This window comes from Carassius carassius, chromosome 38 (genome assembly GCF_963082965.1).
Source record: "Carassius carassius chromosome 38, fCarCar2.1, whole genome shotgun sequence".
Classification (NCBI taxonomy): Eukaryota; Metazoa; Chordata; class Actinopteri; order Cypriniformes; family Cyprinidae; genus Carassius; species Carassius carassius.
In genome coordinates, this window is record NC_081792.1 from 4,601,459 (window position 1) to 4,616,456 (window position 14,998).

The window sequence follows — 14,998 nt, forward strand, 5'->3', positions numbered from 1 at the left end:
CAACAAGTAAAGTTAAAGTAATAACATAATGATATCTTTACAAATTAGTATCTAATGATTCATTAATGATATAATTTTACCTTAGTAAGTAGCCATGTAATAAGCGGGATAATATGCAGTCATTATTGTGAAAAAAATCTGACAGGCTGACTAACAACACCCTGTAATAATTCCACAACACAGTAATCCAGTAGAGATCTGATTTATTGATATGACATTTCAACATCAATCTAAAAACAAAACAAAGAAAGAAAACATAACTATGGGCAGATATTATCAATGAACATTTAGACAACACAAAGCAAAACAGACAGAATAGGAAAGGGAAAATAAAAATAAGATCACACAATGAAAACAATCTCACATTAATAATATGTATCCTGTTGTAATTTGCAGGTGTTTCGTTGGGGCTCATAGTCCTGCACAGTGGCCTGACTGCAACCGAGTGGTGGAGGCCATTTTCACAAGGCTCTGTGCTCTCTACCCAAACGCAGTGCGCTGTGACGGAGTAAGGGTGTCCCGCTTCACTGTTGTAGCACGTGCTTACAAGCACATCCGAGAGTGCATCCTCACCAATGCTAAGGTGATGAGTGAGACCACCATCCAGCTCCCAGAAGTGAACGCTGCAACAGTCACACAATGGTGAGTAAATAAGCATTGTCACCGCTAAACCTAAACTTAAAGCAGCTAAGGGCTGATGTTACACGGCAACTCTTTTTGATCAATGCTGCTGAGTAACTTTGGTTAATATTGCTATCAACAGGCAACCAGGTAAGACACAAAGCGCAAGATTGATCTGAAGTATCCAGATTGAAATTTGTTACCCATTCTCAGTGGGGAACATACCCAAGAAACACTTCTCAAATTTTTTTGTATCATCAGCCTTAATGTAACCATGGCTGCTTTGCAGGTCTAGAAACAAATCAACAAGAGTTCAACTTGAGTTTTCTTCTTCATTATGAAAGATAAGATTTATGACATGGATCAGCTGTCTTCAGCAGACTGCAAGAATCAATAATTCATAATACAATGTTAATCTCAATAAAGTAGCCATTTCACAAAAGCAGTAATACATTAGACGACTGCTGTGTGATCTCAGCTGTGTCATGCTGCTGCATCATAGTCATGACAAATAGTAGTTGATCTTTTGTATTGCTTAAATGTTTATTAATATTGGTTGTTTTATGTTTCCCAGGTTCAGCAGGCGTGGCAAGTCACAGGAACAAGGGTACAAGATTTTGAAACAGGGTATCCAAGCCCCAGACTCACCCATGGCAGGACCCGAGACGCTTCCTGCGGCTATGCAGAAAGGACCAACTCTGTATCCAGGCAATTTGGCTGAGCCTCACCTTTTTATCCTGCTATGTTTATGTTTTTATTATTATCATTATTTTGGTTTTGGTATATTTGATTTACTATTTTTTTAGTGGCGAATATGTCATAATTGCACTACTGTGGTCCATTTTCTTTTTGATTTTTTTTTTTTTTTTGTCTAATATGTCAAAATTGCACTACTGTGGTAAATGTTTGTCTTGGTTTACTTTTTATTATTTTCTTAGTCTGATGTCAAAATTGCACTGCAAATGTTTGTTTTGGTTTGATATTTATTATATTTTTGATATAATGTATATGGAGATTAAAAGGGTTGTTAATATTCGCCCTCACACTATTGTTATTGTGTTTGTTTTGGTTTGATATTTATTATATTTTTTACACTGATATGTAAACATTTTACTACTGTGGTAAACTTTTTTGGTTTACTGTTTATTATTTTTAATTGATGTGTCAAAATTGCACTACTGTTCTAAATGTTTTATTGGCTTTAAAATATATATGGAGATTAAAAGGATTGTTAATATTTGCCCTCACACTATTTTTATTGTGCCTTTTTGTATTCTCACAATATTTGTACATGCATATATATTTGCACTGCTGTTATAATTTTTTTATTGACTTTATATTTGCAAATAAAAAGGGTTGTTAATCTTAATCTTTGCACTAGCAATGTTTTTGTGCCTATTTCTCACTGTATTTGAAGTTGCAAATTTTCTTTGAGTATTCCAGTATTACATAACAATAAAACACACACACACACAAAAACAGGGACAGAAAATATAATAATATAATGTTATACTGTAAAAAATAATATATTATACTGTAAAAAATGAGTTAGTTAGCGCTGCGTTATTCATGTATTTTGTTGTGAAAATGCACAAAAACACAAATCATGTATTTGTTGCAATGAATATTCACGTTTTGTTTGTCAAATCATTTCGACTTTTTTATCCAGTGACAGCTTGATGCTTTTGTCCATATAAGGTATTTCCTGTAGCGTGCGTCACATAGTGGTCACGAGCTGGTACTTTTACGAGTCTGTTTTGGACTTTATGCGAGAGAGCGCCCTCCGGCGTCCGGTATGAATGAAACATACATAACGTGAGAGTGTTTACTTTGGACAGTTCCCAATTTAAAGTGGGGGGGGGGGGCGAATTTAAGTTCGATTAAATTACGGGGGAGAATGATGATTATGTACGCGTGCATCAGCAGCATCAAAGTGGACACATTCCAGGAATTCCATCACTGTTCGGAGTGGGCCGCGAACTCGCGTCCCTGTGCGTCTTTTAGGATCTTTACATCGACTAATGGGCGCCAGCCTTGGCGCAATGGATAACGTATCTGACTACGGATCAGAAGATTCTAGGTTCGACTCCTGGCTGGCTCGCTCTGTACTTGTTTTCCTCCCGCTTATTTGTTGTTGTGTTTTTTTTTTCTCCAAAATCCAGAAGAAAAGGCAAATCTCCAGGAATTCTTTTTCCAAAAAATACATATTCTGCACACCCATTCCGATGTCTAGGGGAGACAAGGACATGCTTCGGTATTGCCATTCGTATGGCAATTTTGTACCTTGACAGACTGACGATAGGCAGTTTTACATCTAGATAGCGGTTGCCGTGTGTGTTTTCAGATGCATGACACAAGTATTTTCACCTGGACAAGAGCTTAATTACCAGTTCAAGGTATCAATTCAGCAATCCCAGGACTCTGGCCAAAAAACTGAACCCCCGGGGTGAGTCAACAAACATGTCCCTTGAATGCATGCAACACTATTTATTTCTGTAAACCACACTGGCCAGATTTATGGAAAGTGGCCCACAAGCTTGTGCCCAGTTAAAGCTGGCCAGTTCCCATATGGTCTAGCAGTTAGGATTCCTGGTTTTCTCCCATGCGGCCAGGGGTTGATCCCCGGTATGGGAAAGCTTGATCATTTTTGCTTCTCTCCTCAAAAAGCCAGCACATCTTAGTAGCAGTAGAGCTACAGAACCCTGATAGGTTTTGGAGGACGAGTGGCCACGACTTCAGTCTTCCCTTCGAGGTTCAAGAAGACGCGCCGTGGCCACCGGGGGAGAGGAACGACTTCGACAGCCATCACTACGACCGATATTGAGGAAGAGATATCCTTGGTGATCAACCTTTCTGACAAGCCTTTATCTCATGCACAACGGACTGTACTGTTCAAGTGTATGTCCTTTTTCACCTACTCATACCTCTAGCTTATTTAATACTAGAGTTGATTTGTTCCGATTCTTTCGTAATTTACATTTAAAGTTGTTCTATCACAGATCTATTCTAAGTCAGGACATAACTTTGACAATGGGACTACGGGATTTAATCCTGTGATTTCTTGTGATTATACACCTGAACAGTTGATGGCTGCTGACAATACTGTCAGTACGGACACTCAGTCTTTATTTAGACCCAAATCCCTATTTTCACCTATGGGATCTAATCCTTCTCTGATTGCCTTTTGTAAAAAAATTGATTTTGATGTGCAAAATTTTTTTGATACCAGATCTAAACCAATACAGAAATCCAATCTGTCTATTACAGAATTTAATGGTCTTAAATAACTCACGAATATGAACGATATTATCATCCGCCCGGCAGATAAAGCAGGGGCAGTAGTGGTTTTATCCAAAGAGATGTATATCCAAGAGGCAACTAGACAATTAGATACCAAGCATTATGAAAGAATTTGTACTAATCCCTTGTCTGAGTTAACTAATGCTTTTCATAACATTTTAACTCATGCCAATAACTCTAATTGGATTACTGAAAGTGAAATGAGGTATATGACTGTTGAATACCCTGCTTTGGCTACATTTTATTTATTACCTAAAGTACATAAACCTCCTTTTTGATAATCCTCCAGGGCGACCCATTATTTCGGGAAATGGTACACTTACTGAACCAGCATCTAAATTTGTTGATTTTTTCATCAAACCCTTTGTCAAGACTCTCCCCTCTTTTATTGAGGATACTGTTGATGTTAGACAGAACAGTCTGTCTAAGTTGGGTAATGTGGGTTCTCAATACTTAATTACTATGGATGTGGAACCGCTATATACCAATATTGATCATGAGGAGGGTCTGCATGCTTTAAGACATTTAATATCTGAGAGAACTGATACCTCCATCTCATTTTATTGTACAACTTACTGAATTTATTATTCACAACAATGTATTTACATTTACTGATAAATTGTACAGACAAAAAATTGGAGTACCTATGGGTTGTTGTTTTTCACCAAATTACGCATGTCTTTATTTGGGATTATGGGAGAAATTACATGTACTCAATCCGATTAATCCTTTTCATCATTGTATTACCTGGTATGGTCGTTATATAGATGATTTACTCTTCATTTTCAATGGAACTGAGACTCAGATATTGGAGTTTCACCAATACCTTAACTCTATTAATAGTAATATCAAATTATCTATTGAATATTCTAAACACAAAATTGACTTTTTAGATTTGACCATCTCTATTGATGTAGATGGTAAGTTACACACCACAATCTTAGAGCTGATTCGTTTCATCCTCCACATCTTATTGAGAACATACCATTTGGCCAATTCCAACATTTACGCCGTATTTGTGATGATAATGTTGATTTTGAGAGACAGGTGGACATTATGTCAGAACGGTTCATAAAAAAAGCTTACAAATCAGACAATGTTGCTCGTGCACGTTCTAGAGCCCAATCATTAAAACGTGCCGACACCCTTATTAAGAAGGTACACAAAACAGACACTCAATTTCGCCCTTTTTTTGTCACACAATATAGTATGGAGGCTAGACATATCCAACATATTATTTTAGATAACTGGGCCATTATCAAGTCTGATCCTGTACTTCAACAGATTTTTCCGCAACCTCCTTTGGTGTCGTATCGTAGAGCTCCAACACTTCGTGATAAATTGGTTCATAGTTATCTTCCTCCTGAGAAAAAAAAAATTGGCCCAAGAGACCCATTGGTTTATATCGATGTATGAATTGTCCTCATTGCAGTAACATTATCCCATCAAAAAACTTTGTGGATTTTAAATCCAATAAAGTATACAAAATCTGAGATTTTATTAACGGCAACACCACCTTCATTATATATCGTTTATCTTGCCCATGTAAGAATGTATTTTATGTAGGCAGAACCAAGATACGTTTGCGTGATCGATTAGCTGAACATAAGTATGCTATTCGTACTAATAATCCAGACTACCATATGGCCACACATTTCTTACATAAACATAATAAAAATGATTCTCTACTAAAAATTGAGGTTTTAGAACATGTTAGACTTTTAAATAGAGGTGGTGATAGGATTCGCAAATTGATTCATTTTGGATCCATCGTTTAGATGCACTTAATTACCCAGGTTTGAATGAGGATATAGAGTTCAAATGTTTTTTATGATATAGTCTGGGGTATACATTTAATTTGTATTTACTACCTTTATAATTTTTTTGTTTTGTGTTACTTTAATATTACTATATGTAGGTATCTGTTTGTGTGCATGTATATGTGTGTATATATATATATACATATATATGTATATATGTATATATATATATATATATATATATATATATATATATATATATATATATATATATATGTTAATATTATTTTTTGTTCTTTTTGCATTGTCCCTTTTTTTGTCTTTTACTTTTTAGGTTCCTGATCTCATACACCTGATTACCCGTATGTTGATATTGAACTTAATTAGTCCACTAATTGCTTATTGATGATGGGAGTGGTTTGGAGTATTTTTATGTGTGAGCACACCAACTGTGATTATCACTTTGCCCTGAGGAAGACCATTGCAGTCAAAACATGTTGGCAATTTAATTTTGATATTGGTCATACCACAATAAAGGCTTCTTAACGTTTACCTTCTCCACCTGAATTCTTTTTGAGTGCCTGGGACCGGTGTTTTTTTTTTTTCATTTTATATTGCTTCCCCATTCCCAGAGCACCTACTATGAGTTCTTATCTCACCGGAGCGCCGGGTTGAATCGCTTTCTATTTACCTTCTACAACATTGTTGAAACTGAATTTCCAAGACAGGTAACTGACAGATTGATTATCATAAATAAGATCCCTACAAGATACATATTTTGCAATTTCTGAAACCTCTGCAGACCTAGGTTTCGCATTGCATGGATGCTGACTGGTAGAGTCTTTACAGCGTTGTGTGGAATGATTGGGGTATACACACCTGCAAGCTGAGGGTAAGTATCAATCTCTCTGTGGTAAGGAGTTTGGTCAGTTATGGTTTCATCAGGAGGAAGTATAGAGTCTGGTTGTTGCGGACTTTGATATTCACAATGTTTTTTTAGCATATGTTTTATAAGAGTGAACAGTCTCTTTGCTGTCATGGTGAACGAGTCCTCATCACAAGAATAAAAATGTTTTTAACATATTCTTCAATTTGTTTGTTCAGTGCTACTCTGTTGTAGAGTGACATTTAGCTCCGTGAAGTTCACAGTTCTTGGTTTTCACTAGTGCCTCAAACACCTCAGCTTCAGCCTTACACTCTTCCTTGAGAGCATTCAATGTAGCTTCAATGCATGCTTTCTCCACTTGCATTTCAATCACCCGCTTGGCATAGGCTGCTCTTTTGCGTGCTGCTTCTGTTTTGATGCGAGCTTGTGCTGCAGCTATACTGCTTGCAAATTTTCTTGATCTTGAGGAAGACAACAAAGTGGATGAAGCACATTTTGATCTTACTTCAAGGTTTATGGAATTGGAATACAACATTTTGATGAGAGGAGAAGACGTATCTCCAGTTCACTATTAGTCTTGAAGTATGCAGTCTTTTTACTTTTCTGCCCTTGCTATGTGTGCTGGTACATAGTTATTCAGTAAGCTAAACACTCCTCCAAAGAGTACCCGAAACAGAGTTGCCTTCAGGCATATTTAATGGAAGCGAGGTAAAACTGACAAAAACAATTGTACATAATGTGTAAACTTCTCTATATTTGAACAAGGATAAACATCTTAAATGTGTTTTACAAGATATTACAATTACAATAACAAGAACTAAATAATATTTAAAGATTATTCTTAGAATTATTCTTAAGAAAAAACCTACAGACAATCCATGAAAAGAGAGCAGAAAACTGTAAATTAGTTTATACAGGTACTTAAGGCCTCCTCTTCCCACCATGAGCCAGATCACCAAACTTGCTGCCTAGGTGGAGACCAACAAGCAACAAGTTGTCATCCTACTGGGTGCAGCTAAATAACAAGAGGCAGCCAAGGCCGATCAATTGGTTAAGGTTGTGAAACTGATTATCTTGAATGAAATTCAGAAATTGGAACTGACCATCACCTCTGCAGTCTCGGATAAAGTGAAAGTGAAGTGACATTCAGCCAAGTATGGTGACCCATACTCAGAATTTGTGCTCTGCATTTAACCCATCCGAAATGAACACACACACACTGTGAGCACACACCCAGAGCAGTGGGCAGCATTTTATGCAAAAGCATTTTATGCTTTTATGTTAGTTGGGGGTTCGATGCCTTGCTCAAGGGCACCTAAGTCATGGTATTGAAGGTGGAGAGAGAACTGTACATGCACTCCCCCCACCCACAATTCCTGCCAGCCCGGGACTTGAACTCACAACCTTTTGATTGGGAGTCCAACTCTCTAACCATTAGGCCACGACTCCCCAACTGTAGCTGTTCAACTGTAAAGTTGAACACAATTGTCAAATACAAATTGACAAATGTCATACCTGTGTAGCTAAGCTGCAAAATTATTTCCAAGTCTTCAATAAGGAAAGCACTGAACTAAAAGATTAAAAACAAAAAAAAACATCTCAAATTCCTTGTACATACACAACAGAGACTGTTTCAACCCTTCTGCCAACCCCTACGGTCAGTGATCATCTTAAAAAAAATTCCCAATTCTGTGTGGCCTACAGATTATACTGACCCCTATTGTATTTGACCAAGTGTCAATATTTTATGGCCCTATATCATTTGACAGATGTACTCGACTGGTGGAAAGTATGTTGTTTCAATATAACCACTTGAAAGAGATTTGTGACTGCTTTCCCCTCTGCTTTCCTGTTCAAGGACTTTGAGGGCGAGCTGCCTAAACGTGTCTGCACTAGATGGAAAAACACACAAGAGAATATGAGCTTGTCAAAATAATACTAAAAAATATCAAGCCTTACCTTGGATGATGCAACACTAATTAGGGATGCTGTAAGTAATGCACCTATCGATGGAAAACAGCAGTTACTTTAGATCCTAGAAAGCAACCCTAAAGTATGTACTCTCTGGACTGGGTAAACAGATGTCCTGCAACTTCGTATCTACACCACCTGCCAGGTACCTATCAAACAATGGCCATATTGGTTCTTCCCTATAAAACAACAAGCAATGGAAGAACAATTGGATGTAATGTTGAGAAAAGGTATTGTGTAACCATCACATTCTGTTTGGGCTTCACTGATAGTCCTTGTTCCAAAGAAAAATGCAAAGATAAGTTTCTGCATAGACTACTGTAAAGTCAACGCAACTACAGAAAATGACTCTTATCCTTTCCCAAACATCACAGAAATCCTACAACCAGTCTCCACGCCATCCATTTTCTCTACTATAGACCTCAACAGTAGATACTGGCAAGTGATAATGGAACCTGATAGTAAAGCCAAGACTGATTTTATGCAGGTCTATATAACTTCAATATTATGTATTTTGGATTAAAAATTGCACCAGCTACCTTACAGAGACTGATGGAGACAGTCTTGGGGAGTCAAGAATGAAGATATGATTTGTCTATATTGAAGACATCATTAGCCACATTTCCACTGTCGGGCTAAAAGCGGGCATGCTAGTGCATGCCAGGGCCAGTCGCGTTTCCACTGTCACTTCCAGAGCTTCCTCGGGGCCAACGGCCAGGGTTTTTGGCCCAACAAAAACCTTGGACCAAAGCGGGCCAGCTGGGGCTAGAGGAGTGGTTATGAACAAAGGCGGAGTTTCTCCGCGTCTGGAAAGTGTCAGCAGCGAATCATTTCAGAAAGCTAACAGCAATAACACCAGCATTACTTTTCAAAATAAGTTGAGCTCAAACCTCACATTCAATCAGCAGTGAGTGTTTGAAATAACTTGATCCGATGTGGATTATAATCACCATACAAGGTAAAAATATTTATAAACGATGCAAAAGACTGTGCACGCTACATTAACATTACCATAGTAAACATGGTAAATATGACCACTTGAAGAAATCAGACGTCAGATTCTTATTCTCTATCACAATCATGTATTTATTTAGTAACTTATATTATCTGTCATAAGTCTCATCTAGAGAGTTTAGCTCCACGTAGCCTATCATAAAAATAAAATAATGGTTTTTGTTCAGGAGCTTTTATAAAAATAGAGATATTATCATTAATTCTAAATGTGGCTACTGCGTCTACAAATAAACAGAAACACACTTGGGCTATTTTCATAAAGTTTAAGCGTTATTAATAAATAAATAAAATAGAAATAAATGTATTTAACAAAGCATGCAAACAAACTTCCACTTTTATAATGTTCGATTTGTGATCACGCTAGTTCCAATGACTTATTTCTTAGTTTTCTGATAACTTCTCTTTGTTGGTGAAACTATGGGGTTCCATGAAGTTGCTCCTGAGAGGCGTGTAAAGGGAGTGTTTTAGTGAAGCGCAGCGGTGCTTCAGGACCGACAGTGGAAACGCTGCGCTCTTCTGGCTTTGGTGCTACTGGCCCGAGGCTATTAGCCCCGCCTGGCCCGTTTTAAGCCCTGGCTCGCACTGCCCCAACAGTGGAAACACAGCTATTTATCCTCCCTGTGGCCCAGCAATTCTGTGACCTTCAAACTGCCCTCCACAGGCTGGAAACCGCCGGTTTGACTATTAACTTTAAAATGTGCACGTTTTTTTTCAGGCCATCAAGGCCAATCCAAGTAAAGTTGAATTCCTCATTCCTGATGGGTTGATATAATAGGTTTACTACCCCAGAGTACTTGCTGGTTTTCGTTGATTATTACTCCCGATGGATTGAGTTTTTTTTCCCATGAGTCATGCCACCATGTGTCATGCCACCACTCAAAGTGTTGCAACAATTCTCATAAAATAAATCTTAACCTGTTGGGGAGTTCATTCTGACCTCATTCTGTCTGATAGAGGCACCCAGTTTGTCTCATCTGTGTTCAGAGAAGTATGAGAAAAATTAGTTTACCCAGAGGTTAACCAAAGCATACCACCCTCAGAAAAACATTATTTGTAAATTTGTAAACAAAACTGTCAAAAATATGATTGTGTCATATGTGGATGACTGCTACAAAAAAAATGGTACCAGTTCTTACCAGAGATGAGATTTGCCATGAACTCTGCCATACAGGAAACCATTGAAGTAACCTCAGCAGAACTGCAGCTTGGAAGTAAACTGCAAGTGCCAATGGATAAAATGCTTCAAAGTCCAAATCTCACTCCTGACACTACCTCCTATGATGTGGTCTGTCACATACAACAACTGAAATCTCAAGTTAGAGAGAAAGCAGAAAAGCCCAACATCAATAACTCCGGAACTACAACAAAAAAGATGAGACAGCAGTTTCAAGATCAAGGACCAGGTATAGCTTCAACAAACTTTCCTTAACAAACCAGTGCATATGACAAATTTAGTGCCAAATTGGCACCCAAATGGAAAGGGGCTTACTGGATTCTGAAGCAACTGAGACCTTTAAATTATTGCATAGCATTGTAGGCCAATGAAAAAGATGTGCGCACTGCGTTGTGCAAAGTGTGCAATCTTAAAATGTGTTTTCCCACAGCTGAGGAGTCGGAGGACTTCAGAATATAGTTCAAGAAACCTCAGATGAGGAAGAGTTCTTGGGTTTTTGATTGATTTTCTCCTAACAAAAATGAGTTATTTAATCCGGGGGGAGATTGTGGGAGTATTGATATTTTCTGTACCTCCCTTTTGTTTATTTTCACTTTTTTTCTGTCACCACCTCCCAAACTATATTACAGCAGGATTAGAGGAGAAGATCAATTGAGGGAAAGAGTACATGTATTTAGGGGCAATGTTTAGAGACTGGAGGAGGTTCATCTGATTAGAACTGATTGCGTTATATGCCCTTTGGAGGCAGTCCAAGCAGGGTGATCTTCCGAAGAGTATGTGTATCTGGGGATCGTGGGGAGGAGGTGGTGCTACCTGCTAAACCTTTAGTTAGCAGACATTTTCCTCAGTCAACAAATGCTCACTGTTAAGCTTGGGACTGGGCTGCATACCCCCAAAATGGTGGCTTGGTGGAGCAGTAAAGAAGGAAGGAGCAAGACAGGCTGACACTGCTGATGTAACCGAGTCACTCTTAGGCACCTGCGCTGTCAACTTGGCTTTGGGACTGAGGGTCAAAATCATCAATATGGTCTAGCAGTTAGTATTTATTGAAATCACATATTATACAGACACTTCTTATTTAATGTTATTTTATTTTTTATTACATTTAATGTATTATACTTTCTATAAAACATTTGCAATTGGTTTATAAAATGTTCTTGTAAAATGTTTCTATGCATGTTTTGGCCTGATATATTTGGTGTCATTAGACTATTTAACAAATTTATACAACGCCACCAGATTTTTGTTATACATCTCCCCAAGTACCATTGTGGTGATTTTCATGTTGCTTAACTGTTTCATTCTTCAATAATTGCAGGCCAAAATTATGACCAATATCATGTATCTTGCTATGCAAACATATATTAAAAACTAATTAAAAAAAAGAAAAAATCTAATTGTTTTCTGTAAACTCCGGCAGATTCTTGTTCTATCTCACCCCGAGTACCACTGTGATGTTTTCATGTTGCTTAACTGATTAATTCTTCAGTAATTGCATGCCAAAATGTTGACCAATACTATCCTGCAATACAGACATATTAAAAAAATTAATTAAAAGATATGATCAAATTGTTTTCTGCAAACAAAACCTGTTCTATATGGCCCCAAGTACCACTGTGGTGATTGTCATGTTGCTTTGCTGTTTCATTATTTAGTAATTGCATGCCGAAGTAATGACAAGTCACCTTTATTTATATAGCACTTTAAACAAAATACATTGCGTCAAAGCAACTGAACAACATTCATTAGGAAAACAGTGTGTCAATAATGCAAAATGATAGTTAAAGGCAGTTCATCATTGAATTCAGTGATGTCATCTCTGTCCAGTTTAAATAGTGTCTGTGCATTAATTTGCAATCAAGTCAACGATATCGCTGTAGATGAAGTGACCCCAACAAAGCAAGCCAGAGGCGACAGCGGCAAGGAACCAAAACTCCATCAGTGACAGAATGGAGAAAAAACCTTGAGAGAAACCAGGCTCAGTTGGGGGACCAGTTCTCCTCTGACCAGACGAAACCAGCAGTTCAATTCGAGGCTGCAGCTAAGTCAGAATCATCTGTTTCCTGTGGTCTTGTCCGGTAGTCGTCTGAGACAAGGTCTTTACAGGGGATCTGTATCTGGGGCTCTAGTTGTCCTTGTCTCCGCTGTCTTTCAGGGCTATGGAGGTCCTTTCTAGGTGCCGATCCACCATCTGGTCTGGATACGTACTGGATCCCGGCAGGGGCGGACTGGCCATCTGTTGCACCGGGACTTTTCCCGGTTGGTACAGAAATATATATATTTTTTTTTTTTAAATGACAGAAATCTTAATATTACGTCCCTTTTCTATGCAAATGGATGAGTCAGTTCGATCACGCGACAAGGTGTGTGTTTTGTTTGCATGTAAGCGTTTTGCCTTCCCTCACTGTTTATTTTGGTCTACTCCATTGCGTATCTTGAAACACGCCCCCTTTCACGTCGTCTAATTTACAGAGAGAGAGAGACAGATTTATCCGGTACAGCGAATTTCTCTGAGCAGCAGGCTACTGTATACGTTCACTTAAAACATAACCGACTGTGTTAACGGGAATACATGCAGAGACAATTATTTAGAGATAATTTTGTGTGCATATGTTCATTAAGAAGTTACGATAAGCAAAAGATTAATTAATTCTGTGTACATACATTGTCTGAAATGCTGCTCTCAGCGTGTGCTTTGAACGAGTGCGTGCAAGCTCCGAATGCGCGCAAATGGTTTAAAACGCTTGAATCGTCAAGATTTAGAAACAAGTGCAAACGATCAACTACGATCCGTTCACTCCTTCAAGCGAGTGAACAACACGAATTAATTTAGGAATTTAACATCACTATTCAAGATAGCCCATTGGGCAGGGGGTGATGTATTTTGGAGCCTGGCTGGAAAACACAATAGACCCTGGCTGTCAGGCTAGCGATTTTAGAAGCCCTGCACCTCAGCACCTTTATTCAACAAAATAAATGATTATTTTAAAAGATTGACTCAAAAGAATCATCGGTTCACGAATCGGATCATGAACTTGCATTAACGAGCCAAAGATTATTGAACATCTCGAATGAATAAAGACTTCAAGTTCATCTGTAAAGCACGTAAAGCTATCGTTTGATTTTGTAATATTTTATTTCATGCATGATTCGTATGGAATGTTAACTGAATGCAAAGTGTGAGTTCTAGGAGAATGTTTGTGTCGTCATGAGATGTACAGCTGCTGCACGCAGGGTTTTTTTTTCAACGGAGGATCAGTTGCCCTATTGGTAAAAAAAAAAAAAAAAGTGTTTATTTAAATATTAAATTAATAAATGACTTCAAAACAGAGGCAGATGCGTTATGATGTCGTGGGCTGCTGTGGGCCAGAAAGTCCAGTGCCACTTTTTGATCCCAGTCCACCCCTGGATCCGGGTGACTGCAGTGACCCTCTGATCTGGATACAGACTGGATCTGGTGGCTACGGTGACCTTGAAATAAGAGAGAAACCGACTAATATTAGTGTAGATGCCATTCTTCTAATGATGTAGCAAGTACATCGGGTGTTATGCGAAGTGTTCCCGGTTCTGGTTTACGTAATTAATGCAGCCTAAAAATCCTTTAATGGATTTGGATATTAGTAGCATATTAGTATGTTATGTGTAAGCCAGGTTAAAGAGATGGGTCTTTAATCTAGATTTAAACTGCAAGAGTGTGTCTACCTCCTGAACAATGTTAGGTAGGTTATTCCAGAGTTTAGGCGCCAAATAGGAAAAGCATCTGCCGCCCGCAGTTGATTTTGTTATTCTAGGTATTATCAAATTGCCTGAGTTTTTAGAACGCAGCGGATGTGGAGGATTTTAATGTAACAGGAGCTTGTTCAAATACTGAGGTGCTAAACCATTCAGGGCTTTATAAGTAATATGCAATATTTTAAAATCTATACAATGTTTGATAGGGACACAGTGCAGTGTTGACAGGACCGGGCTAATATGGTCATACTTCCTGGTTCTAGTAAGAACTCTTGCTGCAGCATTTTGGACTAACTGTAGTTTGTTTAATAAGCGTGCAGAACAACCACCCAATAAAGCATTACAATAATCTAACCTTGAGGTCTTAAATGCATGGATTAACATTTCTATATTTGACATTGAGAGCATAGGCCATAATTTAGATATATATTTTTGAGATGGAAAAACGCAGTTTTTTACAAATGCTAGAAACGTGGCTTTCTAAGGAAAGACCTACAGTAGGTTCCTAACCGATGATGAAGAATTGAGCCATCAAGTCTT